This window comes from Pectinophora gossypiella, chromosome 4 (genome assembly GCF_024362695.1).
Source record: "Pectinophora gossypiella chromosome 4, ilPecGoss1.1, whole genome shotgun sequence".
Taxonomy (NCBI): Eukaryota; Metazoa; Arthropoda; class Insecta; order Lepidoptera; family Gelechiidae; genus Pectinophora; species Pectinophora gossypiella.
Genome location: NC_065407.1, coordinates 5,491,308 through 5,508,252, shown reverse-complemented (window position 1 = coordinate 5,508,252; position 16,945 = coordinate 5,491,308). Strand labels below are relative to the sequence as shown.

General features: G+C 36.4%; 3 protein-coding genes across 6 annotated transcripts in view; 1 reads left to right on the top strand and 2 right to left on the bottom strand.

Moving 5' to 3' along the window:
* Positions 1-16,945, bottom strand: part of LOC126366260 (proton-coupled amino acid transporter-like protein pathetic) — a 231,414-nt gene that overhangs the window by 123,586 nt on the left and 90,883 nt on the right. The gene's annotated exons all lie outside the window — the stretch shown is intronic.
* LOC126366253 (cholecystokinin receptor-like) overlaps positions 1-16,945 on the bottom strand; it is a 268,987-nt gene that overhangs the window by 240,347 nt on the left and 11,695 nt on the right. The window lies entirely within an intron of this gene.
* LOC126366321 (elongation of very long chain fatty acids protein 4-like) overlaps positions 2,606-16,945 on the top strand; it is a 33,200-nt gene continuing 18,860 nt past the window's right edge. Inside the window, exon 1 of one of the 2 annotated variants that reach the window (XM_050009430.1) lies at positions 2,606-2,715. The gene's annotated coding sequence lies outside the window, so the exon portion shown is untranslated. Of the gene's footprint in view, positions 2,720-16,945 lie in introns of both variants that reach the window. The other variant, XM_050009431.1, reaches the window with a different exon arrangement.

The window sequence follows — 16,945 nt, the reverse complement described above, 5'->3', positions numbered from 1 at the left end:
AGTACCAAATCAAACCGTCTGTACATAACTTCAAGGCTGTAGTTTCCGATTCAACAGCTGTACTTTTGAATTGCGCATTCGTATTTACTAAGGGAAGTTCTCTTAACTAAAAGCATTGAGTACAAGCCAGTGACACCGCAGACATTCTGTCACTTTGTAAGTAGGTATAAAAATATATTAATACCTATAGATTGCTTCGACACTGGGTTAGAAGCGAACAAAAAGCGTAGAATGCATGTGGGTAGGTAACCAACTTTAGCAACCCTGGTATTAGGGTTATTATTGAGTTAGTGCACGGTTCATCAACCAGCATAGGACTTCAAATCCAAGTATATCTTATATCAGAAATGTGAAAGTCTGTTCGGTTGATGATGGTAGGTATCTACCTACTTAAACTGGTGTTCTATTGACATAAACTGTTAATAAGGAACTGTTATCACTTTTCTAAAAGATAATAGCTTTGTTTTTTTTATGTATACATGTTAAGTGCTTCTCAGTTTGATTTTGAGTACTTATTAAATGTTGAAACATACATACTATATGGTATACATGTATTCCTTTTTTTTTTTTTTTTTATTTAATTTACTTAAGGGCTTTTAACAAAATTTGTTATGCCAGACATGTATTCCTCCGCTGCACTATTCCGCTATATCATATAATATTTTGTATCTCATAAATCAAAGATTGCTTGGAAGAGATTCCTTCTGTCGCGTGGGTTGTGAGGTGGAATACCAACCCCATCAACCGTGGTTTCAGGGTTATTATTGAGCCCTCCAAAGGCCCCTGACATGGCTCATGTAACGACTACTTACTTACATCAGTAGGTAGTAACCGGGACCAACGGCTTAACGTGCCTTCCGGAGCACGGATCATCTTACTTTCGGACAATCTGGTGATCAGCCTGTAATGTCCTAACCAAACTCGGGACACAATCATGGCTCATGTAACGATTATGGGTTATTATTTAGGTCATGTAGAGATTGCTAACTATCCAGAAGGCCGCCAAGTGTACTTTTCAATTTCTCTTTTTCTGTGTGTGCATTAAAGTATGTATGTTAAAATTAAAATCAATAAGATTACATCTAGACGCGATATAGTATTTAACGTACCGGTAAGGCCTTAGGATACAGGCCTTTCGCCCATAGATTAAATACTCCGTCGTTTTGTAATAATTGTTAATAACATTATGTCTATTAGACATAAATACAAATAACATGTCTCTATTGCCTTTTAGATTTGCTTTAACGGTTCTAGAAGAGGCATAAGTGTTGGGTAATACGACGCATTGCATTTCTTAGTGCGACAATAAATTCTTAAATTAATTGTCTCTAAATCATCACTTCATTCTTGATTTCTCTTTTAATGTATAATCAACTATGCGTTACATGCTATGGTGTGCCGTTTCTGGGAATGTTCCCAAAGTGGTAATGTGGCTTTTCTTTTTCAAATTGTCCTTTCTTGTACTATGGTCTTATCTGCCTACAGGTTAGGTAGTAAAATTCTTCGTAGATACATAAGTTTTGCGCCTTTTTGATACCAGGATCGTTCGCAGAGTGGAAACATTCCCTGCTTTTTCTTGACGTAACTTATTGTAGATTTGCCGCAGATGACATTAAATACTTGGCCGGATAAATGGAGAGCGCTGAAGGCTCTCACCCGGTACAACGTTTAAGACAACAGGCCTGAGGGTGCCCAGTTGAGCGCGAACCTCAGCTCAGGGCATCGTCTGAGAGGAAAAATATTAGTACCATAAGGTAACCAATATGTCCCCCATCTTTGATCTCTGTCTATTTCGAAACTTCTTTAACTTTACTTACTTCTACTTACCATGCCGCTTTAGTCACTATGACAAGTAAAGTAGATTGTTTTATAATACTTACCTATGTCTCATTGAAAACACTAAGGATACTGGGTCTGCGAGGTTACTGGGTCTGCGAGGTAGGTTACTCAAAGGTTTTATATATGTAGAGTGTTTGTATATTTCTTTAACTCTTGACTAGTACTCTTAGAGTAGATTACACACATGACGATTTTAAAATAAATTACATAAGATATGCATAAATATAAATAGCCTATATACCTACGTCCCACTGCTGGGTACAGGCTTCCCCTTAATCAAAGGTGTATGGAGCACGATCACGCTGGTGCTCCATTGCGTGTTGGTGGATATGTTTTTACGGCTAATAGCCAGGACCAACGGCTCAACGTGCCCTCTGAAGCACGTAATCATCTTACTTTTTCAGCCAATCACGTTATTCAAACCTGAAAAGTGCTCATCAAACAAAGGACAGTCTCACAAAGTGATTTCGACAATATCCCCATCGGTAATCAAACCCCAACCTCCAGATCGTGAGCATAACGCTCTAGCCACTAGACCACAGAGACTGTTATTAGGTAGGTATGTCAGAATTAATGATATAAAATTCAATATTTTTCATTGCAATTACGGATACGAAACCGCGAGTAAAAGGTAGTAAATATCAACATTATTTGGCAGTGAAAGGACACAGAATACGCGAATACCATTAGGCTTTAGTTAGACCTCTTAAATTTTCGAGTTGAGATGCAACGTCTTCGGCAGTCCCTTGCGCAGTCGCAGAACGGAACTCGCAACCGCAGCGCGCACCGACGCGCGTACAGCGAAAAACGCGCGAAATAATTTTTAAATTTCGAAGTGTGTGATTTTGACCCCTGTGATTTATTAGTGAAAAACTGGTAGGTAAGTTTTTTTTAAATTCAATTACTGAAAATTATAATTAAATTGCCTGCTCGGTTACTTTTTAATAATTCATATATCCACACATAATAATCTTATAAAATGCAAATTATATTCATAGGGTTAATTATTTTGTTTGTTCTAAAGTTAATTTGGTTAAGTACCGAATGATTTCGTATCGTGCTAGGAACAGTGGTAGGTACGTTTGCATATATGTACGAGTAGGTACCTAATTCTACAAGCATGTAAAAGTGAGTTCAGAATGACAAGCAACATGGTACATCTAACATTATTGTCCCTGATTAGAGGAATTCGGTTATGACCTTCTAAAATTAAAAAAGTCCACCAAAGATTTTCATATTTTCAAAAGTTTTATTTTTTCACTTTTTGGCCTAACGGCCGTATGCTAATGATCCTTGATGAGGTGGTAAAAGTCCAAAAAATATTAAATACATCTTGCAGCCACCATTGAAAATCAACTCCAAATGGTTATAATGAACTGTAGTTCTGTATGTTACTAGCTTGCTTCTCAAATACGCGCCTGTTCGATCCCCGCCAACGAACTTGCACCATTGAGTTATCACTTCATTTGGCTCGACCATTATAGACGGTGATACGGCTCACCACACATCACTGAAACCTAGGTAAAGTGTGGATACTGTTCATCGTGCGATGGATGTACCTCTGACTACCTCGATTGGATATATACTCGTGAACTTATGTTATGTTTTATAATGATATCCTTAAAGTTAAATTGCCACCTTTTCTAATATTTTTCTCTATTTACTACTATTTCTGAAATAATTTTAAATTTACTAAAAAAAGTTTTTTTTATAGCACTTACCCATGCTTAGGCAAACTCACAAAGAGATAATTCAGTGGTGTAATAGTTAACAAGCTCGTCCCGGCTTGACAAGAGCCGCGGGTTCAAATCCCGTCCGAGTTACACTTTTCAATTTTCTGTTTATATTTATAGAGTAAACGTAAAACATAACAACATAACATACGAGTAAAGCATAACACCTGAATCCCCAAAGTGGTACACACTCCTCGCAAGTTAGGGGGAGTACGAGTGTACAGTCATGAGCAATATAATGTACCCAATTTAGGACTCTGTCGCCCTAACTTGACATTTAGTGAGACATACAGTTCAATTTGTCAATATAGTTAATGTGACATGGTACCAAAGTAAATACATATATAATTATGTAAGAGAAGTACTTGCTTATTCATTAGAATTAAATATTATTATGACTTCATTTAGTTCAAACATATTCAACAACTTTGTTCATTCAACAATCCGCTATTGCTAGTATTAAATAAATTAAAAATGTATGATTTAATTTGAAGTTTAGATTATTATGAAAATAAATTATTTTAATAAGTAAATTTGTATAAATTATTATGCTTCTTACTAGTAACAGGGCTCAATTTATACATGTAGAGTTTGTAGAGTTTAGTGTAACATTATTAATTACTTCAATTAATTTGAATGACTAAATCTTCAATAAACCATCGAATATATATATTTTAATAAGAATTATTTAATATTAAAAGACGCCGCACACATGTTATCAATACCCTTACGTTCAGAGTATCTCTGTCATCTCCAATTTGGTTAATGGCGTACTTCTAAGTCTTCCTCTGCCAGCCCTACCACCAAACTTATATTTGTGTGTAAGTTTATAATATACAATACAAATACAATACAAAAACTCTTTATTGCACTTGAATCACATTAAAAAAAACATTAGTATTATAATTAAATTGCTAGTACAACAGGCGGCCTTATTGCTAAGGTAGCAATCTCTTCCAGGCAACCTTTAGGTATAGGATATGAATTTAATGAAAAAATGTAGCGGGATAGACAGTGCAAAAAAAATAAATAATAAAATGTTGAAAAATATAAGTACTTATAACTAGATAAACTATGTTAAAAACAATACATAGAAGACAATAAATAATGATTATAATAATATAATATAAATACGTAAATATATACATACATTACTCTGGAAGAAAGGAAACCACGACAGTACTACAATACGTACTATAAATACTTATGTTATTTTGTGTTAGTGTTGTGTGGTGATGATAATAATATGGTGGCGGTGGAGGTCTCGGATAAAAGGAGGATTTGAAGCAAAATATTAAGTACTTATTTAAATTTTTCTTCAAAGGTAAAAACATGTTTTTCATATACTTACTCATCATTATTCGCACAGAAGACCATTTCATTAAAAAAAAAATATTTAAATATTTATAAGGAAGAGTAAAACACTCATTTCTAACAATGTACGGGCAATGTGAAATACTTGGAGCTTTATTGGAATTCTCCTGACCAACATCGAATTGAATACTTATTAAATTATTTTGAGAGGAATTTTAAGAGGTTTTACTACCTTAAAATGTATGGGCAATATGAAATACTGCAAGCTTTATTTTAATTCTCCTGGCAACTACTCCATCCCTTCCATGATATGATACCACCATTCTAATATACGTGTATTTAAATAAATAAGGAATAGCCATTTACCATGAATATTTTCAGGTGTAGCGACATAATTTCACAGGCGATGAATGTACCTCTGACTAGCCCAATTGGGTAAATAGTCTTGAGCTTATACATACACACATAAATTCACGCCCATTTCCCACCGGGGTAAGCAGAGACTATGAAATTCCATTTGCTTCGATCCTGACACACTTCTCTTGCTCCCTCCACATTTTATCAATCGTTTCATATTCGCACGCCGGTTCAGAGTAGATCGTACTGAACCTTTTCTAAGGACATCTCCAATTTAATCAATGTAAGCCCTTCTAGGTCTTCCTCTGTCAGCCCTATCACCAACAGTAATTTTTTTTATACCGCTTTCGTAATCCTATTATCCTTCATCCGCTCTATGTGTCGTGATCATATGTAGTGCTTGTTTATATAGTTATTTACGTTGTTTGTAATTTTGAGCTAAATTATTATCACGAGCTCAGCGGTGAAGAAAAACATCGTGAAGAAACCCACATACCCGGTAAATTCGTTTCGGAGGTATACGCTCTAACCCGCATTGGGCTGGTTTGTTCTTCCGCAGGTTGGAAGGTCAGACAGGTCGCTTCTGTAAAAAACCGGACTTGTCAAATCTTCAGGATGGGTAAGCGAACCCTATCAAACGGGATAACGCTAAGGAGATGATGATGATGGTATAAGAATGTTATGCTCAAGAATATTTTATCATCAATCATAACAGTATTTTTGCTGAAACGCTCACTTCCATTCTCAATTGTGTGGCTTTGTAATTACGTCAGACTTACACTTCTGTACTTACCTTATCTCACCTACTTTCCAATGCTATGAGCCATGGAGGAATGAACCTTCCACGGATCACGGTTTTCTGACAATCTGTGCTTAGGAAATCACTTCCTTCTTTACCTAGAGATCTATTTAGTTTTCCATTTATCTCCTAAGAGAGCATTGGTTCACTGAATTAGCGCATTTATATAACATAGGCAGCAAACGAGCAGACGTGTCGCCTGATGATAAGCAATTAGGTACCTTCGTCCATAGACACTCGCAGCGCCAGAGGGGTCAAAAATGCGTTGCTTCTTCTTCGCTCATTCAACCACTATTTTTTCATTACTTTATTAAACTTTAACTAAATATACAATTTAGCAATATTAACTGCCTCTGTGGTCCAGTGGTTGAGCGTTAGGCTCACGATCCGGAGGTTCCGGGTCCGAAGACCGGTGGGGAAATACCACAAAAATCACTTTGTGATCCCTAGTTTGGTTAGGACAATACAGGCTGATCACCTGATTATCCGAATGGAAGATGATCCGTGTTAAGCACGTTAAGCCGTTGGTCCGGTTATTACTTACTGATGTAAGTACTCGTTACATGAGTCATGTCAGGGGCCTTCGGCGGCTCAATAGTAAGCCTGACACCAGGATTGATGAAGTTGGTAATCCACCTCACAATCTACACGAAAGAAGATTTAGCAATACCCTACCCTGTTTGAACATAATATCACCCTTTCAGGAAGTTAAGACGGGTCACATCAGCTATTAAACTAAATTAGTCAGGGAATGCGGGATGGTATTTTGCATTAGGTTAGTAAGTTAACGCGTAATATGACGACAAACATGTCTCATCTGTGGTTTAATGGTTTTACACGTGTTGCTTGTTTACTGAATTACTAAATCAAAAATCCTGGATTAAATCTCGCTCAAGTCACTCAAAGGAACTTTTCTGAAATATTCGGGTTGATTGTTCCTCTTCAAATTTTCAATTGAGCTGGAACTTCAATATGTTATCTTCTGATGACTCTTGACCTTTGACTTTTGATTCGAACCCTAGACATAGTGAAGAAAACGCCCTTTTTACAGAAATTTACTTAAGACTGAAATTCATGATGATGATGTTTCTGAGATTGAATTAATTACAAATCTTATTTTTTTACGCATTGTCCTTTCAAGGCTATATACCAGTTCAGGATTTATTCCGTTTTCCTCACCTGAACAAACAAATAGAGTTCTTGTCCAGTTAACAATAAAGCGTCAAGTGCAGTGACGACACATCAGCTTATGCTGCTAGTGTACTTAAATAATAATAATACCTTGAACACATCAATACCTAATACGGAACCATTTCTTAGAAACGAAACGTGATGTAGGCTTGCTTTCTCTTTCGGTCTTGTTGCAATGTGTATTTTTCGTCTCGCTGATTTCACTTTCACTTTGTTGAATGACCATTGACAGGGAAGTGTACTCTGTTACAATAGACGTCCGTCGCTATATGTCAAGGGTCTGTACGGCCGAGTGTTACAAAGATTTCCTATCTCTTAAGGTGTGCCGCGAAGTTTGAAGCTTTACCGTTCTGACCTTTCGCTGCCTACACGCTGTTTATGTGAAACTTCCATCACCAATAGATACCCACTACACTAACAGTACTCATATTTTCTGTCTCCATTTCTCTCTCTCTTACTCCGTTAAAAATAGTTTACGTAATTTGAAAAAAAAGTGTGTCACTCCGTAAGTATTTGCTGGTTTTCCCTTTGCGGGTTGGAAGGTCTGACAGGCAGTTGCTTCTGTAAAAAACCGGACCTGTCAAATTTTCAGGTTAGGTTAGCGGACCTCGTGAAAACGGGATAATGCTGGGGAGATAATGACTTTGTATTCACAAATAAATACACCTATTTTCGAAAAAAAAAACACAAAGGGATTTCATCTGTGATGTATGGAAACTAAAACAAAGCCTAATTCTGGAGCGTTAATTAGTTTTCTTTACACCAAATATGATCAGAAACGAACACGACACCATATGCTATTTTTGCATCCCGGGCATATTGTTGAAATCCATTGAATTAAAAGTAACAGGCGATATGTTAACCTATCACTCTAATTATATTTTATCTTTTCAATACTATCTTGTATCTCTGCTTATCGCAATTGATATCACTAAAGGTAGTAATTACCATAGAATAAAGCATAATACTAAGTACGTATAGGACGATAACTCTGATCAAAATAAATACAACTATCCAACACAACTGTTTTTACTTAATATTCTTCTGCCATTACATTGTCTCTCTCTCTTTATCTAAGAGCTGCGCCATTGTCGGTGGAATCGCCTTCAATACGCCATAGATAGGGCGTGTAGAACGGTGGTTGCCCCAATCGCCTTCCGTTCCACAGTACACCGACCAATTTCTCAATCGGTGATGTTCTAGCTAGAGCCCTACCAGAATCCATTTCCTCGGCCTCCAACCAGTACTGATATCGCTGCTGCTCGGCATCAGGGGTGCGCTTTTGAAGTAGCGGCGCCTACTCGCTACGTCACAAGATCGTCATAGAACCTAAGTAGTATTTTAAAGGTTAGCCCGTCCCAAGGAGCTACCTACTACGTTCTGCTAATCCATTGATTACATTGTATTTTTGAATAATTATATACCCGAGTAATGAAAAACTAGGTAATTATCAGACCTCGACAGCGCCATCTATAATATTTTTCGGGAACGTAGCCTGGAGAATAGCGTACATGGAACAGATCAAAGAGAAGGTTAACGTCGTGTCTTACAAGGAAGTGAAGGAATTGGCCTTTGATAGACAAGAATGGAGAACGCTACACAATTAGTGATTAGCCTGGAAAGTTCCTCATTGGACACAGGTCTCCCTGACAACTAGATATAATAAGTTATACCCGCCCCGCTGCTTCAGTAATACATCATGCATAATTATCACAGGCATAATCATGCAGACATTTGAAAACTTATTCAAGGCTCAATAGAACTATCTGGAATCAGACCTACTCATTTGTTATTTTATTATACACAATGCTTAACTTGCTATTCAAAACTAAACTTTAATAAAGTTTTGTAGAAATATAAAATAATACACTCTTCACTGTGTGACAATAATAAACGATATTATATTTGTTGTGTTAAAATAAATTGTAACGCTTTTGACCTGTGAATTTTAAAGTTTATTAAGTACAGAATATAACTTTTATATGCCTTTCATTTGTATTTGTTTACATTTAACTGAATACATTATAATAAGTATTTAATTAAATAATTTGTGAAGCTCCTTGTGAAGACATTACAATTTTCTTGTGCTAATTAAATATGTTTTACATAATGTTTTAAACTTTTGATTGACAATTAGTTACAAAGTCACAATCCAAAAGAAAACATGTAAGTAGGTTAATTGTTTTTACTCGTATAAATACATGTCAAATTATTTTATACTATTAGTTTATATGCATAAACTCACGCCTATTTCCCACTGTGGTAAGCAGAGACTTTGGAATTCCATTAAAATGTAAGGATAGTACTAAAACCCGACTACGGGTTATAGGGTAAACAAGAAAATAGTGTATTTAGATAAATATAAGAAATGAAATGTATCTGTTCTAAGAGTTTGCGGCACACGGCATACGACCACGTTTATCTCTTTAAACACTATTCGGAAGAATTTCTGAGGAATAATTACCTATTTTCTTGATTCATCGTTTTAGTAGTCGGGTTTTAGTTTTTAAACTTGTTTTTTTTTTTTTGACAAAAGAAAAGAATATATTACGTTGGATGTAGTCGTAAACATTTTGAATATATTTATTTTTAGTATCGAATCTTCAAAGTAAATGATCAGAAGCGTTAGAGTGTACACACAGAGATAAGAGATATTTGGCAGTAAATTTTACGTGAATGAACTTACTTAGGGGCTATTTTTATTTTTTAATATCTCGCCAAAAATAACGGAATCACGGTTAGATGTAATAGATATAGGTTCATAAGACTCACAAAATAACAAAATATCTGTTACGTGGTCATCGAAATGCGTATATTTTAATTGCATTTTACAATTCCATTCAATACAAAATCTACTTAGTTGCTCTAAGAATATCATTTAAAATGTACTCGTATGTGGTTCCGTGTGATTTGCATAGGTACTTAATTTGAGTAGTCTTTGCATCTTCACATAAATCACAAATATTCCAGTGCACGGTAAAAGCTTCATTCGTGGGTACGAACTGTTTCTTTGCCGTAATATTCTCTTTGACCTGCAGAATTCTCTTTGAATGTTAACTAGGGTAGTCAGACAGGAGACTGCCTGCTTCTGTAAAAAACCGGACTTATCAAATTTAGAGGTCAGGCAAGCGGATTCCGTGAAAATGGGATGATGATTGGGATGCATTAGCTGCCAGAAGGTATCCAGCGGATTGAAAATGGTGGTCCAATATAGATCAAATGTACTGTATAATAGGCTATCTAACCCAACGCCTACAAATTGGTCCATGGTCGGCTTTAACCTCTTGCGGCTGAGATTTCCAGACGCAATAGCTATACAATTACATAAACAGCCTATATACGTCCCACTGCTGGGCACAGGCCTCTCCTCAATCAACCGGAGAGGGTATGGAGCATACTCCACGCTGGTCCACTGCGTGTTGGTGGAGGTATTTGGGTAGGTAAACAATTGGGGTTTGGGTTTTAAAAATACTTTATTGCACACAAACAAAACATACAAACATTTATAAAAAAACATTTAACAATGGTACAAATGGACGGCCTTATTAGTCTGAAGCTATTTCCAGGCAACCACTAATAGGAATCAGTCATAAAAAGCTTGGATGCGGGACGGTGTAACAACAACGGATATAAGCTACAGTTAATATTTATACAAATACTCTATATATTTTTTTTTGACGTAACTTATTGTAGATTTGCCGCAGATGGCATTAAAATAGATTTATTCATATATACCCGCACATTCTGTGACGTATTTCGCTAAAGAGTGAAACTAATGAATTTAGGCCAAATACAATAGACCTAACGTGTCTTCGCCTCAGAGATAAAGAATTATATACGCTTTCTTTCCTATTGTTCAGGTTCATTGTGTGAAGTTCTTTTCAGGGTAAAACCTCCCTGAGAAAAAATATGTGGTATGTTTCAAACGGCTACTGAACTCTAATTACCTCGTCAATTTTCATTGTTCATAGAAAAGAAATAGAATAGAAATTGTTTATTATAAAAGCACGCCACACACAAAGACAATAACATCACTTAAAATTTTTCACAAAACAATTACAAAAAGCAAAGGAGGATATTCATTAGAATGATTATAAGGTGGTGGTGAACGTCCTGAGATAAAAGGGCCTCACTCAGCACAAGTCGCAACGTGAACCACGACGCTGGTACTATGTGGACCCTGTTGGGTGAGGCAAGAACGTCGTGTTCCATAAATATGCGTTAAAATTCGTACATAGATTAAATATTATCAAATTACTTAATTCACTGCTTAGGGTAAGCATGAGTCCCCTTCAAATTGAACCTGGTTGATATAGGTGATTGGATTGATAACCTGTTACCATTATGTATTCTCAAATATATCTTTATACTTCAAACAAAGTGGTCGCATTGACGTCCTTTTTAAAACAATGTAAGTAGATAACCCTGGTCCTGAAAAGTATCGACGTCCGAAAGACGTAATATACGATCCCGACGACCCGATTACTCTAGCCATAGAGGCAGCCAATTAGCTCGCGACACCATACACTTCCGGACCCCGATACCGACCCCGCCGGCGTGGTCGACGATTTCCTTCATCAGCGCTTATCGCTATCGACCCACTAGGTTTGATTAATTCTTTGAAATATTTTTCCTCTCAGACGACGCCCTGAGCCGAGGTTCGCGCTCATCTGCGGCAAATCTACAATGAGTCACGTCAAAAAAATATTAATAATAACCCTGGTCCTGTATGTCATCGACCTGCTTCTCAAACGGGAATCTTTAGTGCAATTTTCACTAACACAGTTGGCTCAATATTATAGACGGCGATACCACCACGTAACACGTTGGGATAACAGAAAATCGATGAAGCGTGGTTACTCACTCAGTTTATCTTGCGATGGATGTAGCTTTTGTTATGATAAAATGTATCGAAGCATCCTTCTTTCGCCGATGGACATAAATATTGTTCAGAAAATCTCTCGTCATTAAGTTACAATCCCAAACAGGTCATATTGTTATTACTATCGGCCCACTCAAGCACTTGTTGCCATTTGTCTATGTCAAAATCCCGTCAAAAGAGCCTTTAGTCAATTCGCAAACTTCCGGTAAAATTATAATTTATATTGTCTAACAATTAGCGAATGGAAACAGTCCGCTCTCTTATTTGTTCGACTTTTAAATAAATGCAATACGATATTTTTTCTGTCAATAGAATACAACTTTATTGTGCCTAGATTTAACAAAATATAAATACGTAGTAAACTCGAAATATTTTTTGTCTTCTATTTCAATTTGGTTCATCCCGATGGAATAACGTGCGTATGAGGGGTGTTCAATAAAAAGTGAGAATGAGTATGACGCATGGGTTGTTCTTCTTTTTTATCGACAATGATCTGTCCTTCGTTCTGCTTCTGATAAGTTATGTTTTAGAATTTGATTTCATGTTTTGATTGTCCAAAAATATAGTTATCTTATTATACTCAAAATACAAGCAAAATACTAATCGGTTCCTCAATTAGTTATTAACGTAGCTTGATCGTTTTTCACAAAATTATGTGACAGAGTGGTTAATTGAAATGCTGTCTCCGATGAAAAGGGCCACTCTGTCACAATATTTTTTGGAATGCGCCTGCAAAGAAAAGTATGTTACCAAGATAAAGAGAACCACTAAATAGTCCTCTACAGACACATCTTTATATGATGTTTTAAAATATTTATTGCCGTTATAATTTTAAAGATGTTAAATACGATAAATCGAGAAAATGTCTTTTTATTGTCGATAAAAAAGAAGAACGACCCAACTATCTTTTATTACATGTTGTTTTATTATTCGATATAGTCACCTTTTAGGATTATAGGTACACTTGGTATATCTTCATTCTAAACATAAAATTCCCTTCATCCTGATCCCCTAAAAATTCTCGTTCGGCAATGATCACCGTATCATCATTCTCAAATTTCTGGCCTCTAAGATGCTCTTTCACCCTTGGAAATAGATAAAAACCACTAGGAGAAAGGTTCGGTGATAATGAAGGATGTACTATAAATTCATACGCAGCATCTTCAATAGCAGTCATCGTAAATTTGAAATTGTGCGCGGGGGCGTCGCGTTATCTTGGTGAAACAAAACAACTTTAGCGAGTTTGCCACGTCGTTTCTCGCGAATTTTCTCCCGCAATTTTTTTTATTTCTTTTGCATATAAAGTCTCCGTAATAATGGTTACATGACTGTGGTGATTGATCACCTCCCCCCTGACCTTTACAGAAAAGAGCATAACAAAACATAAGCTCACAACTATTCGGAGTAGTCAGTGGTACATCCGTCACAAGATGAACTAACTACCCACGCCTCACCGAACTTTCTGTTTGTCTGTGTAAATTGAACGTTGTTACAAACTCCAGTATTACCTCTAATATTTAACGGCATAATTATTGAGTAATTTTAGCACGCATTACATAAGCGATGCCGCAAGTATTTAAACTTCGTTGTTAAACTTACCAAACGGAAACTGTTACTCGTATGTTTGTAGATTTCTCTAATGATTCTGCAAGATGTGTTGTTGTCACACAAAATAAACACTTTCTAACGGACAGAACCTTATACAAATAGCATTGAAACGTACGGATTTCTACTGTAGAAGTGAGTAATCAACAGTCTTGAGCTTTGCAAAATACCCGACCGTTAGTTGAATTTTATCAAAATACTTATGAATGCTACACTCTCTATTTATACGACCAAGTTATAAAGTCCCATCTAGACAATACCGCACCCCGGACACTTCATACAAACAACCTCGATTTACACAGACACCACACATTGACGTTATCGTATACGCGCGTCTGTGTGTGTGACCTCTGACGCGAGGTAAACCTAGTTCAGCCGCTGGAGGGGAGCGGAGAGTTGCCGTTCTATATGTAGTATTATTCTTTATTCTATGACAATACATTAAATATAGCTGTTGCCTGCGACTTCATAGTTGAATCTTTCTTATGGCATGAATTTTCAATATTCCCCGTTTATAAATTGCCTCCAATGAGAAATTCGCCTTTATGTTTGGATCACAGATAATTGATATCACGTGTTTTCCAGTTTTTTTTTTTTGACTTATTGTAGATTTGCCGCAGAAGGCATTAACTACTTGGCCGGACAAATGGGGAGCGCTGAAGGCTCTCACCCGGTACAACGTTTAAGACAACAGGCCTGAGGGTGCCCAGTTGGGCGCGAACCTCGGGTGTTTTCCAGTATTTGTCCCCGAATAAAGGCAAAAGTTCGTCCCCTATACATGGGATTTAAATGTAGCTAGCGAGAAGTAGTTATAGGTATATGTACTATTATAACTCTGCCTTCCTCCCTATCTTGGGATACAGACGTGATGAAGTGAAGTTTATAATATGAATGAAGGTGACATGGGAACGGGCTATGAAACTACATCAAAACTGCAAACCGATTGAAGATTGAAAAAAAAACAGTCCGATTCCGATCATGTGCGCGAGTCCAACCTAACACATACTTTTGCTATTTGCACAGAGAAGAAAATTAATTTAACTCCGGCATTCTAATTAATTTGTTCGTTCATTGTTACTATTTAACTTTATCAGACATTATGAGCAAGTAGGTACTTAAATAAGCCAGTTAATTTAACAGTATTTAATTATTTATATGAAGATAGGCACGTCGTACTTAAATAAATTATTTTTACTCGTGTTAAATCGTGTGTAACAGAAGGAAGATTTGCTGTAATACGGTTAATGAACTTTCTTCGAAGAATTAATGAAGTGGTATATTAAACAACTTTGGGCTTTATTGAAAGAGAAGAGGAAAAGGAGGAGAATATTTAATTTAAAGTACTTACTTACACTTACAACGATTTTGATATAATGTATAAGTTAGTCAAAAACGGCCTCCGTGGTCTAGTAGTTGAGCGTTGGACTCACGATCCGGAGGTCCTGGGTTCGATTCTCAGTGGGGACATATCACAAAAACCAAACTAGGTGTCAACCACATTACAGGCTGAGCACTTGGTTGTCCGAAAGTAACATGATCCGTGCTTCTAACTCGCCAGGGTAGTAAGCATTTGTTTGTGAAAATCTAAAGCTACAAGTCCAATTTTCATTCCTTGTCGTGGGTTTAAAAAAAAAAATGTCATAAAATTCGTCATTTACCAGTTGAAATATGGTCGATTTCTTTTGTCTGATAGCTACTTTCATTGTTTCTTTGTTGATAAATATGTTTAGTTGCAACATAGAATATATAAAATAGGGTAACACAATTTTAATTTATGTAGAAACAGGTTTTTATAACTACAGGTTGCTTGGAAGTGTTATCTTAGCAATAAAGTCGCATGTTGTACTAATTAACTGATTATAATTACTTATACATTGTTTTAAGTTTACGCGGTTATTATCATAATTAAAGCACATAATAAAGGGTTCTTACCGCGTTTAAATGGGGATATGAGACTCCCGATATTTCGACACTGTTGCAAGTGCCATGATCACGGGATGACTGATCCCGTGACTGATCCCGTGATCATGGCACTTGCAACAGTGTCGAAATATCGGGAGTCTCATATCCCCATTTAAACGCGGTAAGAACCCGTTATTATGTGCTTTAATTATAATTACTTATGTTCATTTTAACAGTTGGTCGATTTTTACACTTTATTCCTTAAAACTCGACGTACCGAGAAATTTGCATACTTACCTACTAAAAATATATTGACTCAAAAGTCATTGTTACTTTTAGTCTACATGCAATTAATATTCTTTCACCGTAAATTGATGCATAGTCACGCGTTTATTCATCTACGTAGATTAAGTTCTTATATAAATATTCATAGAGGCTTTCACATTTAGTTTCCATGTTATGAACTGCTACAGGATCAATAGGGTTAATGACATCGTAACGAAAACTTTGATGGAGAATTCAGACCTTTATTATGAGTAGTTATCAAGTGGAATTTTCCGTCGCAAAAGTATGGAATGGAAAATATTTTAAAATAACACTTACATTTCCATGAATTTTCCGACAGGAAAATCCACTTGATATCAACTCAACTCAAAATCATGGTCTGAATCACTCCCCTTAATATTTGTTACGGTGTCACTGACACCCATACCTACTTGTATGGCTACCTGTATGTACTTGTATTGGGTGTAAGTGACATCGTAACGAATACTGAGGGGGATGATTCAGCTCATTACTCTGAGTTAATATCAAGTGGAATTTTCCATCGCAAAAGTATACAATTCAAAATAAGTAATTAAAAAATCTAAAAAAGTAATGAATTTTGCGACGGTAAATTCCACATGATATTAACTCAGAATCATGGTCTAAATCATCCCCCTCAGTATTCGTTACGATGTCACTAACATCCTGTATATGATTAGAAATATGTCAGTTGACAGAGTTAAGTATTTTTCTGATCTACGTACATAATTATTATCTACAATATATTCACATTACTTACATGAACAGCCTCCCCTCAATTCACCGGAGGGGTATGGAGCATACTTGACCATGCTGCTCCACTGCGGGTTGGTGTAAGAGCTTGGGCTCAGTAGCGCGGTATCATCGACTTAACATACCCTCTGAAGCACGGAATCATGTTACTTTTTCTGACAATCAGTAAATTCAGCCTCTAACTATTGACCAGGTGTTCAGGGTTGGCACCTTTTTCATCCTCTTCACATTGCGGTGCTCTTGCGCTCTTTACATGCAGTCGTAGCC